Source organism: Gobius niger (assembly GCF_951799975.1).
Source record: "Gobius niger genome assembly, chromosome: 11".
NCBI classification, from domain to species: Eukaryota; Metazoa; Chordata; class Actinopteri; order Gobiiformes; family Gobiidae; genus Gobius; species Gobius niger.
The window spans coordinates 10,968,278-10,989,131 of NC_136862.1; the positions used below are offsets into that span (position 1 = coordinate 10,968,278).

The following is a 20,854-nucleotide window of genomic DNA, read 5'->3' on the forward strand; positions in this document are numbered from 1 at the left end:
GATTAAGCCTTTGTCCTACTTTCTGTAGTGATTGTAGTAGTAAAGTAAAATACAAAGATTGTATTTGTATCACTTTCAGCCTTTTCATAATATCTTTCGATCTTTATTCTTGTGACATTAGTTTGGCCTCTTGGCTGTATTTTCTTGGTTAGTTTATGCACAAGTGTGACAGATCAGAAAGATTTCAGATTATATGAATATCAGATAATGCATAATCAGATTATACGGTTTACATGCCACGTCAATAATCTGAGAACCCCAGAAATTATATTATGATCAGTTTTTGGTCTCCATGTAAATGTAGCCAGTGTAGCAAGAACTGGACTAACAGATTTATGCTATACTTTGATTTCTGTGGGGAACCTTAAGATATACAAGGAAGAAACATGTTTGAGCCTCATTTGAAAGCTCAGAACCTCCGTAATTCAGTGGGCTTTAAATAATAAGGGTGTGCAAGCAATCATTTGGACTTGATTTGAGACAGGTGCTGGGATTTCAGAAGCAAGAGAAAGTAATTTTAGGTATTGTGAAAACTAGGATCAGGTAAACCACAGTGCAGGGCTTCTTATGCTTTCTGAAAAGGTTAATCGCTAAAATGGTTTTGTAAAGTTGAACAGATCAACGTTTAACAAGTTTAATTATGCTGCTAAACTAACACAATGATCAGAGGCACTTCAGAACAAGTAGAGATCAGAACAACGATAAGGGGAACTGTTATACCTGAGGACTCATCAACAGTCTGCACCAGGGCCCGGATTTCAAACCTCTGACCTGTGGATCCATGAACAAACGCTCTAAACAACTGAGCCACTGTCGAGATTATACTGCCTGCAATTTGCTCGATGCAATTCTGATCTGATTGTGATTCATTGTGTGGCTTTAATGATAAAACGTCATTAGTAAGTAAGACAGGACATATGTTAAAGGTCCTTTGCCATGTTTTATTAACAAGCAATGAGCTAAATTACATTGCCGCTAAATGAAATTGTAAACTGTGTTCCAAAGTCATTCATAACTTTCCTAATGTATTTGTAGCATCAAAATTCTTCATAGAAAAAAAAATCAGGAATAGTGCCATTAATTAAATACTTAAAGGGACTAGATGCAAGTTGGTCATTTTTATACTCACTACTGCCACCGCAGGTCTTATGCGTAACTGCAGGTTCTATATTAAGCTCGTGCATGACGGCACTTTGGACCCGAATTAACACCTTTCTGAGTGACAGTGCAGGATTTTAGAGGCAGTTGTGATCAACAGGTCTGAGCTCATTCTACACATTAGTATACATGTTGTAGGGGGATGAAAATAGTTAATTTTAACATTTTGAAACTCTGTGTAGTCCCTTTAAAAAACATTGACATACCTTACCTTTAAACTAAATAGCAACTATACAATACATGATTGATTTATCTTGCTTAATTATTAGTTAATTTATTCTTTATGCACCGGCGGCTGCAGTTTAATTAACATTTAACAAACTTATGTGACAGTACACAGAGAGAAGGTTGTAAGAAATATAACTATTATTGTCAAGGACGTTGTAGAGAGTTTGTAAAGCGTTACATAAAATAGTCTTAAGAAAGACATGAAACCCTCTGACGTGACGCGGGCTGACGGTGAAGCTGTCATGTTGAGTCTTTTGCTTTATTCCCAGAGGCTTGAGTTGCATCAGTTTGAGAAACAGCTTAATTAGGGAAACGTTGCCATAAGGCCTCATAGTCAGGAGTCTGTCATTAAAAACTCAATCAAGTGACAGGCTGCGAGGATTTCAGTACTATTCACTATTTCTGTGTTGTACAAACGAGAAGCCATCATGACAAAACTTTATAACAAACAGACAGTCTTTAAGTATTCTGTTTGGCACTTTGGTACAACAAAAGTTCAATTAAAACATCAGAGCTTCTTCTTTATGTGACGGCGGCTCAAATCAGAGTGTGTCAAAACTGTGTTATAAAACAGGGGGTTAGTTATTTTAATCCTTAAATGTATCCATTCTAACATATAATCAATCGCTATCAAATTGAAAAATGCAAAGACTGCAATTATTTAGAAAGAAAGAAATCCTTTGAACGAAACAACAATGTTGTGAGGTTTAATATGTGTAACACGGCGAACCCTGTAGTTTCAACCTCTTTTCTAAACCACATGATTATTGTATTAGTTTAGCAGTTTGTGTCGAAAATGTTAACATTCAATTAGATCTTGATCTTAACATAAAAACTGCATTAGTAATACTAATACACAATTGCGTTGCATTGCAGCTCTAAAGTGTTTTTATGTGGGTCTAAACAAGGAAATAATGAATCCGCTAAGAACAGTTACCTGGAAATCATCCCTTCTTGGCTTACGGTGTCACTGAGCTGCGTTTATCTCAGATTTAGACGACAGTGATGTATTCAATGTGCACTGTGAAAACATGAGAAAGGAGAGGTAAAGGATAAAAGACACCAGCATTACAAAGATTTAGAGTCATGGATGCTCCGGTTACATTTGTAACAAACATGAGATGCAATGTAATATGGAGACAGATACAATCCAGTCAATGGAGCAAAGAAGTGAAATTAGTACACTCAGTTTATTGACAATGACGACATTCAAAAAGTCCAACAATGATTGTAAAAAGGTTTATGATCAGTTTTTAGGGTTATGATTAGATGATGGCAGACGTGATGCAAGTTGTGTTTCTGTCACACAGATCTTACACATATTTTTAGAAACTTGAAGGTCTTTCAAATGAGGCACCACACTGGCATATAGGCTGTAAGCTCTCCAGTTATTTGCATGATTATTGTTTTATTGTTTTATTAGGATCCCCATTAGCTGCCCGTTTAATGGCAGCTAGTCTTCCTGGGGTCCTTCAAAAGACTACAATTACATACTTTACAAAAAATACATTTGCACAACATGCTTTAAAGTGTAGACACTGAAATACAGTGAAACACAGTGTCAGTAAATAAACAACATTGCTGGAAAAGTCTAATTTTCACATGGTCATCTGCAGTAGTTCTCATGAAGACATGTTTAAATGTGTATTTATTGTGTACTCTGTGTGTGCTGACTGAGAGCTGATTCCAAGTAAATATTGCTCTGTAAAGCACTGTGGACTTCAGATGATCAGATAAATTAACAACCCTAACCCTAAGATAACAGATAACAGGTTAAGTATGTGTCTTCTCTCTAATAGAGATGATTTAGTGTCACCTGCTGGCAGAGCCTGAAACTGCCTTAAACTAACGTTGTAGTCATGTAGTAGGCAACTATATTTGAGGACAGTCACAAGTCAGCTGGCTCTATTTACCCAATACAAAAACTGCATATCCATCGATGCTAAAGGAGGCACACAACCCTGACATTTTTGAGGTGTTACTCATAACATACGCACACAGAATTAATGTTTGCTTACATTGTTGACTGCGTTGAGTTTTAGTCCATGTGCTGCAAATGGTTGATAGTGGACCATCCGAGTGGGCGTGGCTGGATAATATATGGCGGGAAATTAAGTGAACTCACCTGAGATTGGAGAATCAAGAAAAAAAAGCAGCCTTACAAATGTATATATGTTTTTGTAAACGCTACTGTAATAAGTTTCTGCATTAAAAACCAAAAGTCTCGGGTACAATCATAGACTGCTACAACACTGCTTTACCGCCTGTGACCTGATATAGCGATGCACACGTTTGTCCACAAGATGGCAGCAAAGCACTCGGTTGGGATTCTGAGGGCAAAGCGCAGCAACAGCCAGCGACACAGGCTTTCCATGTGCGGTTATTGTGAGTCTACCGAAACGTACAACTGATTTAATGAATGTACCCCAGTGTCGTCTAGTTTGAACTGGTACGTCTGCACTGGAGGCGGTCTGACAGAGCCGGCGAGGGGACGTAAACATCATCGATCTGGATCCGAGTTTTCTCCCGCAGTGCTGCTCAGCGCGCCTCGGATTGGTGGCAAAACGTTCAAATCACTGCATCCCAGCCTAAAGATGACTGGCTGCAAAAATGTTTAAAAAAAAATGTTATTAGGCCCTGTATTTTCTGATTTTATTATATTTATAGTCGTGAAATACACTTCATGTTGTATTCCACTAAATGCCTGTGTGCACTCTAGGCTAAGTAATGTGTATGAAGTTATATATGCTTTTTTTTTTTTTTTTTTTTAAATCAATCGTGAACTGGCTACCTAGTTCCCTGAAAGTTGTAACACAATCTAAATGTACGTGCCCTTTCATTTCATTAAAAAAGGGGGGAGAAAGTGAGACATAGGGCCTTTATTTTACAATAGCCTACCAGTTATACAAAAAAAAAAAAAAGGCGATGAAAAATAGGCCTTTTTTTTTTTTTAAACCAAGAAATAAACAAGTATTTGTATCATTAAAACACAGATCTGTTCTTACATTTTGCACTAAAGTCAGTTTATGTCTTGCAACAGCTCACAGGAGGCTTATTGACGGGGGGACAATGGCTGCAAAAAAAACACACCACTTATTTTCCAGTGATTATAGAAGTTTCTAATGGCTGCATCATGTGGTTAAAACTTCAGAACTGACTGTAAATGTCAGTACAGTATTGTTTGCCTTCAAGCGTTTTCCCATGTGCTCTTGGTTACACAGCTCATGTTTAACAGTGAGCCAAACTTAGAAATCTAAACCACAAATGGCAAATCCAGCATCGAACTTGTGTGAACTGAAGACAGCAAGCTACTGAGGTCATTGGGTTTATTTTTTTGACAAGATGTTAAACTAGATTCCTATTTATTACAATTGCAATCAGATGGGACTCTTTCTAAAAGTGTCTTTAATAGCCTGCAACTAAGGAGTAGCTGCCACCGACTACAAAATCCAGAAAAATACATGTAGATATTCGTGGGAAACATTTTGAGACAGTACGCTGCCTCATATCCAACACTGTGAAGAATTGTTCGATGCTGAATGAGTTTGATCTCTCCAGATCTGTTTACACAGATCAAAGATGTGGCTCTTGGCCTGCCCCCTTTGATCACATATTCATGGGGTTTTAAGTCCTTTTTGGAGTTGCTCTCATGTCACACTCAAATCCACCTCAAATAAATTGGTCTTGCCTCAGGACAAAAAACCGTCTGTTTTATACAAGTGTTGTGCACATGTGAATCAAAAACTTTTAACCATAACCATTCATTCACTATAATAGACAATAAACAATTATTGCCATGTTATGAGATTTGCTAAATATTTTAAGAGCAAAGTGAATAAGAGACATATTTTACAGTGACACTCAATGATAGATTTACCTTTGTATGTAAAATAGTATTGCAATAACTTTGTGTTTGCCCAGTGCATCAGAAAAACAATGTTGCATGTTTTGAGCTTAAACTTTTACTTTCCATTTTCAAAAAAGTGGAAATAAATGGTGGATTATACTACAATTCTTAATCCATTATACAAAAGCTATACAACGCCTAACAATAGCTTTCAAACTAAATTAGTCATGGTTTAACTCGGTGTTTATAATCCCTTTAAGAGAACAACAGGCAGGAACAGTTTCATTTCAGAGATGTAAACTGCGCTGGATACTGCCATGTCATAGTGAGATACTCCTGCAGCAATTCTCTGCCTGAGCAGTATAAATACTGAGGCTGTTTGGGGTGTTAGCAGTTCCTGTAAGAGATCAGACAGGGCAAGTGCATGATGGAAGATGTGACTCTGAGACAGTCGTGACCCGGCTCTGCTCTGTGCTTTGTTCCTCTATCAGGGGTTAATGGCTTTAATACATATAGTGTGGAGAGAAAGGAGACCGCAGCTTTTTCACCCATTCTGTGTCGAAGAAATTAGGATGCAGCCTCCGTTGTCAGCGGCGAGGAGCTGTCTGCCACTTTCCCAGCAGCCCTTGGGCCGGTGACAGGGAGATGGATGATATCTGCAGCCTGGTTGCGCTGCTCCCCCAGCGCACACAAACACAGCAACCCACACACACACACACACACACACACACAAACGCACACTACAGGCTGGATCCCATTCTGAGCGAACACACTGAGACCGCAAACAAAAACTCCTACTCACCACTCTCTTCCTCTTTCTTTCTCACTCCACAAGGAAACAGTATTTGTCTAATACACCTCTGGCTATTGCCTTTAGTGATAAAACCAATATCCCACATATCGAGGGGAACCAAGAAAACACTGACAATGTTAGGAAGACACATGTTCACAGATTTACAGAGAATAATCAGTCACACACAATTCATGTGGAGATGATATTTATTAACAGAATAAAGACTATTTATTTTTCATGAGAAGTCCCAAAAGATATAACATACTTTATATTCCACATAAGAAAACTGAAGCTGGGGTTAAGAGCAGTGACGCAGTCCGCACTTCCCGAGTCGACTCCTCTGTTGTTTTTGTACTTACCTAGTGTCTCTGCTACGCTGCAAATGTCCCTGCATTCGCAACCCAATCCAAAGGCCTGTGCAACGCTGGCTGCATACTAATCGGCACCAGGAAAGACCTCGGTCTGTCCTAGTCAGTGCCTGAAGGAAAAGCTTGCTTCTTCCCTCATGTTCCCATCACTCTGGAAACAGAACAGGGAGTTAGAATCAAAATGGTGCACAAACAAGACCAACACGGGGCACATCAGGCGAGAGGGGAGCGAGAGAGGGAGGGCTGTTTGGGGAAACATCCATCACTGTTTAAAGTGACTGCAGTGGGCCGGGCAGAGTAAAAGGTCGTCTGGTCTCTCTCTGTGCGCAGTGGGCACCTGGGCACAGCAGAGCACCTTCCAAATGACTCCAGGCTAATTCTGTGGCCCAGGCCGTCTGTTACTAAGCACTGACACTTTCACTGACCAAGCCGGGTAAAGCTAGCGCACGAGAAAACACAGAAAAATGTTCTATAAGTGAAAAACAAACCGCTTCAGGACTATAACCGGTCTTACCTTTAATCACAGCGACAGACAGTTGTAGAGCCTCATAGACCTGAAAGATGAGAATAGTAGTTTAGTCTATAAAAACGAAATACGTTTCGCTAATTCAAAAGCAAAACCATAGTTCATAAATATTAGATATTATGTGCAGAGCTGCTTCTACTGAGTGAGGAGGAACTATTTGTGTGTAAATCTGTCCCAGGCAGGGGAGAACTTCAGGGCCCACCTGGAATGTACAGAGGAGTCCATGTTCATCTGACTACATCTATGATTTAAAAAAAAAAAAAAAGAACTTGCAATGAAGTTCAAGTAATACCTTTCTGGCAACTCATTAATTTCTTGTGACTAAAGGGTTAAACGCTTTTGCTTTTTCTGGCAATTCTGGACCAACCATAGGTCACATTTCAGGCCTAGCCACTGGGCAGCCATCTTGCAAGACAGAGTATAATTATCCCAGCCAGTTACAGTTCAATAACTCCATCAAGCTGCTAGCCAGATAGCAGGTTTCCCTGGCAACGCCTCCGAAGAGAATCCCAGATCAGAGCAAAAAGGGGAGATAACACGGGCCTGGGGAGAGAGCTGAGCCAGGGGAGTGAGGGGAGCGAGGGGAACTCTCCCTGGACGAGTGCAGACCTTTAGACTGGGCCACAGCAGCAGCCCTAAGACCTTTCCAGTTGCTTCCGGCCTCTGGTCACACTCTGCTGCTTCTCAGCTTTGTTGTGTGGTTTTCAATCACACAGCTCTCTGTTCTACAGGCATAGGCCCACTGTAAGAATCCCCAACTGTCTTTTCAGCAGACTCTTCATCTGCGGTTTTGAAAAATCTGTGTTATTGATGTTTAACCATAATTGCATTGTAAATGGCTATACGATTCCCATCTTCAATTACCGATAACTCATGTGGCTTCATTCGAACCTGAGGCATTGACGCACAGGTGTATGAGGATGAGGAGCGTTCAGGTGGCTGTCTGGCCTCCTGCCGCAGTGTCTGGAATCTCAGACACCCCCAGCCCCCACCGCCTTCCCCCTGCCCCGCTGTTGTCAGCCGTACCTGCACGCCTTCACTGCGATAAGAGATCTGTTCAATACTGAGACAACACCACCGGACAATCAATGCCAAAAAACAAAACGAGCTCTCTAATTCACTAAACCCATCTGATTTTCTTGTCAGCTCGGGCCCAACCCAAATGTTAATCTGTCCATATTAGTTTTATCGGGTCGGTGCGGCAGCAAGCTGTGTTACATGACCACCTCTGAACAATGGAGTGTAATCTCTCTCACACACTCGCTTCTTCATCTGGAGCCTTTGGTTTATCTGGACCTATTCAAACTCCCAATCAATCTTTCCTTCAAAAGTAACGGAGCAGACGCACACTGAAAGCCTTGCATTTAGATTTTACAGTGATTTAAGACCTTCTGTGTTATCTACGGATAAATATCAACTTCAAACTTAAACCTTGCCATAACAATAATTATTATTACAACTACAAAGATTAGAAAATAACGGAACTGCTGAAGAAAGGGTTTCCACGTAAGGGAAGACACGGCAGGCAATTTTTTTTTATTTAATTGTGTTTATTTATTCATTTATTTGTGCACTCTTTCAAGTCTATTCTACATAATAAACGGTTTCATTATTTACTGAGAACTTTTCTCTATAGATTTAGCAAAGGAACTTGTAACATCAAAACCTTTCCCAAATGCTTTTGTCTCACACTTTCCCCAGAAGGATTTGTGGACATCTAATTCCTTTCCTTATGTCTCTAAAAAAAAAAAAAATCAAATATTATTAGAACATAATAAATAAAAATGACATAATAACAAACCCCCAATAATAACTACTTTATTGAAAGACTGAAAATATGTCCCCTCTGTGTCAAATACATGAACCGACTTAATTAAACCAGTCAGTTTAAACCTGATCAAAGCAGATGAATTGTGCGACAGTAAATTTCGTTTGGTGAACTTGTCTGACTTTGACCAAACTTTGTATTCCCTCTTCAGAGGAGTTACAAAGTAGCCAGGAGCTAGTGCCTTTTTACAGGGTGATATTTATTGGCTCCTTGGCGGTTTGCTGTGAGCGCGCCGCTTTGTTAGTGCCGGGGGAGCTGAGGATTTCATCAGTGGGCTGGGGTGCAGTGTGTCAGACAGCGCCTAATAAAAGTGTCTGGCTGTTTTGTGGGCACCAGCTCCGCTCTGGCTGTGCCGCGTCTGACTGCTCAGCACTTGTCGCACCGCGCTGGCCTGTTTGGTATTCACAGGGCATGGCACTCTTTCAGATGTTGCTGGGGGCTCTGTGGCATGCACACACGCACAAACACACACGTACACACACACTGACACAAACACACATACAAGCACACGCACACACACACGCACACTGATTAGTTGGCATCGGCTTTGTTCACTAAGAGACCAAGTGGGAAGACGGGACGCAAAAATATAATTAGGAGAGGGAGGCTGGAGACTGGGAGAGATGGAGAGGAGGGTAAGGGCGGAAATCAATTGTTTTGAAATGCATTCCTAATATGGGTAATTTAGCAGGAATGAGGATTTCAGAAAAGCATGATGCCTTCAGAAAAATAAAAACTTTAAAACCAGGTCAAGCCGCTATAGTGAAAGAATTTACACCTTTGAAAAGCATGAAAGGAAAGTACTGTTTTTGAAGAAGGCTGATTTATTATGATTGCATTGCTTTATTAAAGACCATTTTAATGTTTTCATTTCTATTCAATCTTGTCTTTTACCAGGCTGTCTGCTTAAATTACAATGTATGCCTGAATGGTGTAAAGGCCCCAGTTTAACTATTGATTTAGACCATTAACCAATTAGATTGTGACACCTAATGACAATGTGAGGGCTCAACAAATCATTCAATTAAACAACCGCATCGTAATTTTCCACAACAGGTTGCAGAAAGATCTCTCTCTAACCCAGTCTGCAACAAGGTAAACGTTGTACACAAATCAATCTAAAGATTCTACACTCATACTTAGTTTCCGTGTCATTTAAAGACTTGATGTTCAATAATAGATAGCATAATAAACCCGTTTGCCAATAGAAAATGTTAACTTGATTTACACATAAGAAGTATACTTTACATGTTCAGTGTGTAGCAGCAGATGAGTTTATTTTGCACCAAGCATGTGCATGAGGCTGCTGTGATCAGCCGCACAGCGCCTGCTCAGTAATGGAGGCTCATACTATATTGGCTAGCTCCGAGATGCTCTGCAGAGGTGCTGACTGGGTTAATCAACATCAGGGCAGGGAGTGTGGGGGTTGCAAGAGTTGTGTCCGACCATTTCCAATCATCAATTATTGTGGCACTAAGACACTGGGACATCGTTACATAATTTTGCCCTTAGTGTTTATCACCTGCAGTTACTTTAAATGTACAGCAACGTTGCGACCAGTGACCGCCCTGTTTTCAGCTATTCCAAACATCACATATGAGTATAAACCTTTGTCAATTAAACTCAAAACTAGAACTATTGCTTTTCGATGCACTCACATTTATGTCAACGTCCATCCGGCCATGTTCTTTACATTTTACCATAATAGGACGTCTTTTTGAGTTCTGTCCAAGTCCACAAAGACGAGGAGAAAGACGATTGTGCCCTCCGCCAGCGTCCCAAGAGCCTAACCCGTGATATTTTATCAAGAGAGCTCACAAGTTAGGGTCTCAGGGAGCAGGTGAAGTACGCCAGTCTACAGAGGAGCCGCAGTCAGCTGCAGGGCACTGTGGCACTGACACCAGTCCCTCTCTCTCTCCTGTGCACACACACACAGTGCCACTTAAAAGTTCCCGTTTTGCCCACAGGCAGCCCAGGCAAGAGCCAAAGCCTTTTTTGACACAATGGCTTCATTGGCTTCCATCAAAAATGAAAAGCCTCTTTGCCCTGGAACCAAGCTGAGAAAATGCTCCCAGGTTTCCAGTCTGTCATTGACAAATAACGTATTACTCAGTCACAGCGAGAGACCTGCACACACAAAAACACACAATGATAGAAATATGTTTATGCTCAAGCATGTAGAAAAATAATCAGATGCACCATATAACATTAGCAGCAGATAAAAACAATCTAAGATTAGATAAAGGGATCGACATGTATAAGCGATTAAGTAACACTAATTTCCACGACACTTCACTGAAATAATGGTCCAAACAGAAGCCAGACAGAAGCAGGGCTGCACTGGCAGACTGCACTGGCGCTTGTGTGCTAACTAGCCTTTGTGCTGGCAAAGGAAAAGCACCCAGACAAGCAACTGGGTTCGCCTCTTTGTCCAAAAGTGTGTCCGCCGATTATCAGTTTACATCTGTCTTTTCCACGGTGCTAGTTCCGATTCCTCCACTGGCTTCTTCATTCGTCTCAGTGCAGAAAACAACCACCTCAGCCTCTGCTTTCAGCACGGGGCAAGCAGCGATAGTATTCCACTAGAGATAAAATAAAAACACAGCAATGTGGCACTCCGCTTAAAATGAACATCAGCACAGAAATTCCACATAGGCTTCTTCGCAGTATAAACTCGCTGTACTATACCGCAGACTATAACCTGCCTAACTCAGCCGCCATGGCAGCTCGGCACATGATAAGAAGTTAGTGTCAAACACATCATTCAGTCAGAAACAAATTAGGATATTTTTCTTAAACTATGCATATATGAAAACAAAAGCAATCAATGCAGTAAATAACACGACCAATACAATGAACAAAATAAATATCCCCATTAAATTTGCCGACTGATTACTAACACACCACTAGCCCCCCACCCTTCTACCTTGTCCCTATCCCACAACCCACCTCACAACTCCTCCCCTTCAGACAAAAAAAAAATCAGATAGATGTCTCTGACTGTCTCCTTCTCTCTGGGGAGCAGCAGGCAAAGTGGAGGCTTCCGGAAATGAATGCTGGCTGCCACCCGACGTGTTGCCTCGCGCTCATTGCTCTGTCTGCCACTGTCTACGCCTTTTGTTGTCCGTGTGAGGCGGGATGACGAGCGCGCAGGCAGAGGAGAGAAGACGCTGATGAGGAGTCCACGAGACGACCGCCAGACGCAGGTCAGTGAGGTGGGACGCTCCCCCCGAACCCCCCAACACTGAATACTGTGCTTCATCCCAACACTTGCACTGTCAGCTGCATCTCAGCGTCTCGCCCCCCTCCCTTCACTGCTCACTCTACTCCAGACAGCGGGACACCAGCCATGTCGTGACACTGTACTCTACAACTTACACTTTTGTCTTTCTACAACCTTCCGCACTTTGACAAAGACAGCCTACATTACATTACAACTAAACATTGTCTTCTTCCTGGTTCTTCCGTGAAACACCTGCCCCCTCTCTCGTTTGACCCCACCAACACTACCCCCTCCCTCCCCCCACGGCCGCCCTGTACCTGTCTGCCTCCCGTCTTTTACTCCTGTCTGCAGCTGCTTTGGCCAGAGTGAGATACTGCAGCACAAGTGTGCAGCGACAGCCCTCGCTCTTCCTCTCCCGCTCACTCGCTCACACCCTCCATCCAGCCTTCGCCGGTGAACACGCTTCTCCCTGTGCTGATCAATTTCTTCTCTTTTCCAGCGGCGCACACACACACACTCACTGACTGCAGTGAACTGGTTGGCTACAGCGGAGGATGCGCTGTAGCAATCTTAGTATCTTACCACAAGCAGCTAGAACATAGAAAACTACTCAGCCCATTTATAACTGTACACAATATATACTGCACTGTATGCATAGATCATAAAAATGGTTCAGTACGAAAAGTAAATGCATGTTCTGCAGAAACAAACAGTGACATGCAGTTTTACAGACATTAGTGTCTGAGTGAAGACGAGCCTGACACAGGATGGAGTGCGACATTATGGCGGCTCTGCTATCACTGTCAACTAACACTCACGGACTGTCAGAGAATCAGCGATGTGGTCAGCTCCACATGAACCAAAACACTTAGTGTCACAATATTGTGACTGAGGCTGTATGCAGCAGGCAGACATCAGAGCCACACAACTGACTCAGGCAAATGAAAGACAATTCTTTGTCACGCTAAACAGGGCAGTGTCTATGTCTTCTTGATTTAGCTCTTTTACTTCACGATAAAACTAAACAGTCTTTGGGACACAGCTGGAAAAAACTGGCATAATGTTTCTCATTTTGCTTAGGTCTGAATGGGGTCTGCCCTTGAAAGCCATTTCTAATCTCTGGGCTTAATCACCTTCAACACCCTGGATAGATTAGGGTTATGACCCTGTGTGACTTGGAGGGGGCAGGGGACGATCCGCAAATGTTATCATTGATTGATTATGCCCTTTAATTCAAATGGAAAACACCGATTTTAACAGGAAAGAGCTAAATTGTGAAATGTCACTGAAGAAGTGCAAACGTGCAACCTCCAGTCCAACAGAATATACAGAACCAGGGCGAGTTACGACCTGACGAGGGACAAGTAAACGCTGCAGCCAATGTCAAAAGCGGGGCCAGGTTGAAGTCTATGGGGGATGGTTGGTCCTCGTAGATTGGCTTGGTGATGGTGCTGGTGATGCAGTGCGGGGGGGCGGGGGGCTGGGACTGTATGTTAGAGCCAGCAGGCGGCTACAGAGGTGATCAATCAGCTGTATTACCGCCGTGTCACTGCGGAGTCTGGAGCTGTCGCCGCATCCGCCCATGAGCCTCACTGCACAGACACAAACACACAGGCAGGCAGCACCAACTAAAGAGCCTTTGACTGGTGCCTCAGGTCACAACAAAAGCACATCTACTTTGCAGTCGCGCATGTGTGTCAATCGTAAGTTCGTAGTTACGTTTCGAAGATATTTAGAGCTTACTACAATTTCAGATTTTTATTCATGCATTTTGGTTTCAATCCAAACGTCTACAAGACTCTCAGTAAAGGTCGAGCTTTATTTAGATCATTTACAGAGCCAAGAGACGTAGCACACGTTTGAAAATACACCGCTTTCCTTTTTTTTCAGCACATGCCTAAAATAGCTCCACGCAGGCTGAAGATATCCAGACAGATATCCAAACAATGGCCTTATCTGAGTCAGTGCATGGCCAACAGACTGGGAAGAGGCGCAGACGCAGGAGCCGGGCGGATGGAGAGGGAAGGAGGGCGCAGTGGGAGGGGACTCTGCCAGCCAGCCCTCCGAGCAGCAGCCAGTCAGCGGGACATTAATGACCATCATGTCTTGTCACACAAGCTGTCGGCCAGTCAGCAGATCCTGCCCTTGTCCCTGCCCTTCTCCGATCAATGGCATCGATCTGTCTAAGGGGTCAAGGGGCAAGAGCGTATCGATACGGGGAGAGTGGCTGAGGCAGCAGGCGGCGAGGGGCTGACTCCAGACAGATCAATGACACCCCGTCTGCCACCGCTGTGTTATGATTATTCATTTGCCATTAACCCCACCACATTAAGGGAATATGTTTTCTTCAGGAGAAATAGTGCTTGAGGCGACAGCGCTTTATAGAAAAGTTAGATTTTATGAGGCGGGGAGCAAAAGCGCCGTCTGGCCAGACATGGCACTGAGTGTCAGACGATTTGTTACTAAGGTCACCACACCTACGTCACGTCACAAACAACAAACCAATCACTGATCTCACAGCAATTACAGAAGCAGGCAGTGACTGGCAAATTAAGGCTCATGCTCAGTTGAAGAGAATGAGAGTCCAGTAATTACTTCATGTACTTCCTAGTTATGTTCAGGAAGTTATTTAAGATTTTCTAAGCATTACTGCATCTATGTTTTTCCCTGAAGATTTACGTTTGATAAGTCCAGTCTAGTGATTCGTGATCATGGTTTGAGTAATTAACAATTTACTAAAGAAGGGGTATGATAATCAATACTGACTTAATAATGGATCTTGGATCATTCTATTAATGTAGTAGCGCTTTATCGGTTTGAAGAATAAGAATAAGAAGAGTACAACACCACTGTCAGGTGGAGGGTTATCTAAGACAGATAATGCTCCTTGTGTCTATTGACAGTAAACTTCAGGCAGGAAAGGACTGAACAGACTAACTAATGTTAGCATTTATTAGTTTAAACATCCACTAAACACTGACACAGCTGGGGCCAATGGGGTTGTACCGTGTTGCTGGGGCAGTCGGGCTGAGAAGCACCCGTCTGAGCAACACCTATTTCCTCTACACATGTGGAGCAGCACTGGACGACAGAGATGAGGACAGAATTTCACTTCAAATACACTCAGTTAAAAAGGAAAACCACCATCTACAGAATATACAGAGTGTTTGCACTGCAGTGGTGCTACAATGCTCCACTTCACAGTGAGGACACAAATATGAATGTAGACTTCTTAGGTTTCCAGGGATTTACCAAGATCACATTCTCACCGACAAACCAGTTCGATGACAATAGCTCACTCATGTTCCCTTTGAGCCTTGTACTGTGTCTGTACTTGAGTTCAACTCAAAGCAACATGCCCGAATCCTACCAGTTTTGTTGAGTCAAACTGCAGCCATTTCCAACAGTCATTGAAAAAAGAATCAGTGAGGCATTTATGACGCACCACAGTTAAACCTTTCGATAAAAAGTCCAAGCAGCAACATTACATCCAGTCGCAACAAGTGCTCAGAGGACAAATGATGCACATTTCACAAAGGTCTTCACCAAAATCCATCACACTAAAAGTGTCATCCATGACACAGAAGTACCTGAAAAAAATGAAAACGACAGCGTCAACTAAAGCAGCACAGTTTACTACCAAACTGTGGTATCTCTCAAGCTGATCCACATTTTACAGAGTGTAGCTTTGAGCCATATGAAGATAAATCCATTCAGATCGAGTCACTGGACAAAGCCACAGTAGAAAAGGCTGAAGAGGCGGCATAAACATTTGTGAGGTCAACACAGAGGAAGAAACGCCTTTATCGTAAGCTCAGTATCGTAACACACAAGGAGTTTCTAGTACAGCCACAAAATCATTCAGATGCACAGTGAAGACGGCAGAGCTGTAAAACCAGCCGGCGTGGATGTCAACAAGAAAAATCTGTTTGGCCCAACGTGTCGGGTTTACAGCGATTATTCATTTCATACTTGTGTTTATGTCAAACCATCTGTGCATCATAATATTTGGCACATGGTTCACATGTGATCTGCTCAGGAAACACTCCGGCCTTGCACCGAGTCAACAAACACGGAGCAACAGGGTGACAAGCACAAGTGTGTGAAACTGCATTTTCCACACAATTAGCCTCATGTCTCAGATGACGTTGGAGAGCAGCTCAATATCAGAACAAACTTTTCATACAAAATGTAACATGCACCCTCGCACATAGATTAAGATAATGATGGACATGAGGCTAAGCAAAGATGAACCAGGTGAGGAGGAGCCATCTGCACCGGGAGCGACACATCACCCACGGCCACCTGGGCCTCAACACAGGGCGCCCTGAGAAAGTGTGGGACAGACACCCAACCTCCACCCGGACACCCGCCGTACAGCTGCCCACGTAGCCACAGTCAACCACCACTCCCAGCATAGAGGGTTCTCTTTGCTTCTTCACGCTACAAGATGATTGTAAACTTGCTTTATGTGGTGTGATAAATTGTAAAGTGCATGTAATTCAAGGAAGTCAATTGGAAGTGTTGGCCCACAGCAGGGAGTCTGACGGTGGCTGAGCATTGCTAAAGGTCAGCTGTGAAATGAGACCCCGAGCGTGCAAAACCTATTTGCTCTACAGGCCATTAATGCCGTGAAAAAGGCACTGGTAACTTTTTCAATAAACCTTTAACATTGGATACTGTCTGGGATTACTCTGCAGATGCTAGGACTTGGATGTCATAAGTGTACTCCAAGGAAAGCTAGAAGGTTGTACAGTTAACTCCCAGGATGTAATTCTAAACCATACAACCTACTACCTCAACCCGGATGCACACACTAGCAATGTTTAAAGATGTATTTTTTTGTACAGCAGAACATTGTTATGGTTGGACTTTGAAGTTGCCATCATATTGTGCTCGTGAATAAAAGATTTTGACAAGGACTCCAAGTTGACGATATACATTTCAAGCGAAACTCTACAAGAAAACAAAAAAAGCAAAAATTAAAAAAGTTACGACGATCGCACCACAATGACAAAGACCCACAGAAGCGAGCTTGTGCTGACAGATGTGCCACAAGATCGGATCTACGGGTTTGTGCCAAGAGGTTTAGGCCAAAGTATCAAATGAACTGGATAAATAAGGAATACAAGCAGGGGTGGGCGATTTGGACAAAAAGGAATATCTTAATATTTTAAGTGACTTTCGCATTAGCAAACCATCTGGTTTCTGACATGTGCAAAAAAAACGGTACCTTAGTTATTGGTCAAAACCCGAGTTGACTTTCCAGTAAACTACAAAAGGTCAAGAATATCATGTTCTAATAGTTTTCACCCGCAGCTTTTTGTTGATTTCTTGTCATGTATGTTCAATAGTGTTATTTTGCAGACCTTCCAAACAACAATCTCGCAAATTGCCTTTTGTTAAAATACAAGTATGAATCACGTATAGTATGGAGCGTGTCATGAAAGGGAGCCAGAGAGTGTGCCTGGCATCTACATAGTCACTCAAATTTACAAAGTCCAAACAAACACAGGGATAGACATTCAAAAAAGTGGTTGACAACGCAAAAGTGAAAGTTCATGAAACAGATGGCACGGGGTTTGTAACTTACCTTCGCTGGTGTTTTCCACTCGGGGAGGGGACATCGAGCACACAAGGTCAGTTTTCTGTGTGCCTCCTAAAAACAGGAAAAAGAAAGTTGTTTTAAAACGTGCTTTCTACTTTGAACAGGAAAATCATTTAACAGCGCAAGTTTCCGTCAGCGAGCAGATATCAACCCGTATAATAACGCTTAATTCTAGATTGCTATTCCAAACTTTCCCGCAGAAGAGCCTTAGCAGACCTCTTCCTGGCAATGTGAGGCAATGTGGCTGTGGTGCAAAGTTAGCCAAGACCGCAGATAGCATTGAAAAAGAGGAAAGAAAAATTGGCTGGCTGAGAACGATGCCAGTGCGATCAAGCATGCTGCAGCCCGTTACCATTAACCAGACAAGTGCCAGAGAGCCTCAAAATGATGTTAGAAAAACATTATGGTCCCGTTGCGACAAAGAGAATTGAAGAGTAAGGAGAAATGCCACTTACCGGCACGGCTACAACCTGTTTCTGTTTTTGTCTAAACTTCTACCTTCAGTGGCGCAATGATAGCATTTTGGAACAAGATGAGATGGGAATTCAAAATAAAACGGCTGTGAGACTATGCTGAGCTTGCAGACAACACGGGGATCAGTTCAGCCATACTCAGTCCGCCATTTTCTCAGACACAAACAAGAAGAGGGGAAGGAAAAATTGTTCTGCTGGTATCATTGTACAAAACTCTTTTCTATGTCTGTGCGTGCGTTCTAAAGATGTTATGATTTCTTCACCGACAAAAATGCAACACTGCCGGCGAAGTATTCTGCAGTGAAGATATCTTTTGTCCAAATCTAAATGTTAGCCAGTCTGCCACACCCCCCTTACCAAAATCTGGCACATTTGGTGGAGAGGGGACAGCAGTGCAAAGGGTGGTGTTAGGAGTCATGGCAACCTGGGTCTGGCACGCAGCCAAGCCCCTCGAGGTGACGAGAGCAGGAATGCTTAGTGCCGTCCAAAGTCAACTCCATGGGTGTGCTGGTTGTTTAAGATTTCATCTCGAATGCCAGGATTGTTCTGACAGAGGAAAAACAAAGGCAAGAAAGCCTTCTGACTAATATTTAGTGATCCATAGAGACATTTACAACAGACACACTCCGTTACTCGAGTCCTCCTCTGTATACATTTCTCAAAGGAGCTATGTTAAGGACTACCTAAACGCTCTGAAATAGAACAACTCGAAGAATCTGAAGAACTGTCTTACATTATTAAAGTTATACATTTAATTTCACCAAAAGGACTGTATTTCTATCACTGAATGATCATTTAAAAGAAAGGAGCATTACAGAACAAACCAGGACAGACCTGACGTCACTTCATTTCTCAGACAAATGGAGTATTACATAGAAATGAACAGGTCACAGATGAATGCCAATTTGAGTCAATAATATTGAGGAGTGTGACCAGGAGACATCACCGATCCAGACGTAATGTGATTTTAATGCCAGTTAAGCTGTCTGTACGAAGCTCACATTATTAGACCTATCTCTATATCAGTCATCAGCAAGTGCTCGAAACAAAGATTACATCTTAGAATTAGCAGCCCTCTGCGATTCACACTGTGCAGCAGAGACAGACACATCCACAACAATTACTGTGAAACACTGCCTTCAACTTTAAAAGTGTGTCAGAGCTGTGCGCTCGCACACAGGAGGATTCTGATTCAATTATGTGTGGACTTGCTTATGTCCTTAGCATATTGCACACCTCGGGTGTAAGAGATGATGAAATCCTAACTGCATTACAGTGCTCACAGACGCTCAGGCTCAAATTAAATGTTCCTAAACATTTTAGAAGTTTAGGTTAACAATTCCAAACAAAAGTGTGTCATTTACTTTACTCACAAAAGAGAGCGTCTATGACAAACTCCTGCCCACTCAGGCACAGCAGAGACCAAATGAGGCGCTCATCTGTTCACATTAAACAGAGCCGCTCAGATAAAGCACTTCTAAATATTCCCCCACTGCGGGTCAGATCATATCCTGAAAGGCACGAGGTCAGGGTCAAAGTTCAGATGAGACGGAGGAAGCACTTCCCTGGGGGATGGCCCAAACCACTACAAACCAGACAGGGGTGCAAAAAGCAGACAGACCTCTGCACCTGACAATACAAAACACTCCCGACATCAACGGTTATATGAAAAACAAGCCCGTGTTGGAATATTATGTTACCACAAAAATCATTTTCACAACAAAGACAAACATATTGATAATGACAAACAAAAGCAGTTCAACACAATGTGAGGAAATCAAATGTGTGGTTAATTTTGTGTTTATTTATATATTTATCTGTGATCTGTTACAAAAGAAATAGTGCACACTTTATAATAAAACAATGCTAAACATTCTCTGAAATACATTCTTTGTGTGTGTTTTTTTTATAATTAAAGGAACAATTAAATAGAGTAATAGGGCTCTAAATGCAGTAGTGCATTAAACAAACCGAAAGACATAGATAAATGTCATTCCTATTATTAATATCTGGCAGCCAAATTCCTGAAGGATGTGTGTTTTTACTCCACGGTCCCCATGAATGAAGACAGCTTGCTATTTCTGGCTCCAAGCTCATATCTATATTCATTTCCTGCTGCCTGCAGCCAGAACAGAAAGAAACGCCAACAGGTCCATTCAGACAAGTTGATGCACTTGAGTTTCAGGGGACACAGTCATGCAGAGAGCGGGGCGACTGCAGAACTATATTACAACGCCGGCCCTTTTTACTTAAACACTCTCACTTTTGACAAATGACAAAAGACCAGAGGAAATTTTATGTCGATAAATGTGTGCATTACTCGAGAAATCCTGTTTTTTGGTAAACTATTATTCAAATCAAGAAAAAGCACACAATTTAGCAAAAAGTTTCCATTATTGAAAGAGAGTATGGTTTAATATTGAAGTGGAGAACAGTCTAGATAGAGCTGGGAGTGTCTGATAAAAGTGCAGATGTTTTGACCTGTTTTATTCTTAATATCTCTGTAATTACTAACACAAAGATTACAGTTTTCTCTCAAGGAAAAAGAACTAAGGTGCAAGTATAGCAGTGGCATTGTTCAATCACATAAAAGCGCTATTGTTGTGAGTTAAAAGGAGCTGAAGCCACAACATTAATATTTATGGAATGAAAAATGAACATATTTAGATTTTCTGTTGAGTTTTTTTATTTCAAATTGCTGCATCCCCCATAGTTACTTCGGCCCATGCCCTCCATGTCAAAAACAAAGCAGATTTTAGACACAGCCTATTATAAAGGGTCATCCTAGTGGTGTCTTCTGAT

General features: G+C 42.2%; 1 long non-coding RNA gene across 1 annotated transcript; it reads right to left on the reverse strand.

Moving 5' to 3' along the window:
• Positions 1-6,220: 6,220 nt before the first annotated feature.
• LOC306970227 lies at positions 6,221-17,636 on the reverse strand. Its single transcript, XR_013793379.1, has 3 exons — positions 17,565-17,636; positions 6,909-6,948; positions 6,221-6,545 (listed from the first exon to the last, which is right to left on the reverse strand). It is a non-coding gene; the product is annotated as an uncharacterized lncRNA (long non-coding RNA).
• Positions 17,637-20,854: the final 3,218 nt, after the last annotated feature.